Source organism: Notamacropus eugenii, chromosome 7, assembly GCF_028372415.1.
Source record: "Notamacropus eugenii isolate mMacEug1 chromosome 7, mMacEug1.pri_v2, whole genome shotgun sequence".
Classification (NCBI taxonomy): domain Eukaryota; kingdom Metazoa; phylum Chordata; class Mammalia; order Diprotodontia; family Macropodidae; genus Notamacropus; species Notamacropus eugenii.
Window position 1 is genome coordinate 84,070,282 of NC_092878.1, and position 1,440 is coordinate 84,071,721.

Here is a 1,440-nt window from a genome sequence, read left to right on the forward strand (position 1 = left end):
GGAAAAAAAATAGGCAACTTAGAATGGATTTGAGGCAAATTGTGCCATAAGCAGATTTTTTTTAAATAACTGACTAAACAAAGTTTAAAAACAAGTAACAATAGAAAAAAATGTTTTCTGGTACCGGTCCAGCAGTACAAAAAATAGTGTTTGAATACCTGGATAAAACATCCATTTTGCAATTGTGCAAATTTAAGTACGTATTGTTGACTGCCTGTAGTCCATGCAGAGTTACAATTCCACACTTCAACAACAACATGCTGACAGCTCCTAAAGAAAACTACTTCATTAAAGAAAAAGAAAGGCATAACGCAGATGTTCCCTCATTTGACCAACTCCCTCTAAATTCACATGTGCAGAAGGGCTTAGACATATCCAGAGTAAGCCACATGCAACATATTTTACTTGATCAATTTTCCAAAATAAAGTTTCAGGACAATGGCAGTAGGTAAGGGGAAGAAAAGCATGGAGGAATGAAGTCCTATTTACTACACAGACAGTGTGACCGGAGGGGAAAAACCTTTTACAGATAAGTTACAAAGAAAAAGCAAATAAACAATTTTGTACAAGAAATTTCAACACACTCTGCACAATGTTTTCACTTTCCTGTTATCATTTGTGCTAACTCTTCATAGTTTACTTGACCATCACCATCAGTATCTGTTTGTCTGATCATTTCATCAACCTCTTCATCTGTTAACTTCACTCCAATGTTTATCATCACATAATGAAGATCTGCTGCACTAACATAACCATTGCCATCCTTGTCAAACATATGGAATGCTTTTTCTAATTTCTTCTTCACTGTCTGTGTCTTTCATTGTTCTTTCCATCATAGTCAGAAATTCTGGGAAGTCAATTTTACCATTACCATCAACATCTACTTGAATAATCATATCTTGTAATTCAGCTTCTGTGGGGTTCTGCCCAAGTGACCTCATTACAGTTCCCAATTCCATTGTTGTTATAGTACCATCTCCATACTTGTCAAATAATTAAAAGACTTCTTTTAATTCTGCAATCTGCTCTTCTGTCAGCTGATCAGCCATGCTGTTAGCATTACTAGGGCCCAAGTTCCTAACAAATAATTTCCACACTTGGTGGATGCTCTCGGACTCCATGTGTCCTTTTTTTCTTCATTTGTTGTCATTATTCCTTTTTCACATTAGAAACCAGCAATTTGGTTTTCTTCTTCTTTTTTTTTTTTTCAATATTAGTGAATGGCTAATCTATCTCCTCTTTAAAAACAATCTTTTTCTAATTTTATTTATCAATTCAATGTTTCCGGGTGGATTTTTTGGCTTTGTGTTTTGTCATTTTCTCCTTTTCTAAGAAATCCTATTTTAATATTTGGTTTGGGTTTTAATTTGTTGCTCTGTTAGTTTTATATTTAGTGTCATGACTGATTTATTGATATGTTATTTCTCTTTTTTGTTGACA

General features: G+C 34.0%; 1 pseudogene; it reads right to left on the reverse strand.

The window, feature by feature from the left end:
* Positions 1 to 598: 598 nt before the first annotated feature.
* Positions 599 to 1,072, reverse strand: LOC140514033 (calmodulin-like; annotated as a pseudogene).
* Positions 1,073 to 1,440: the final 368 nt, after the last annotated feature.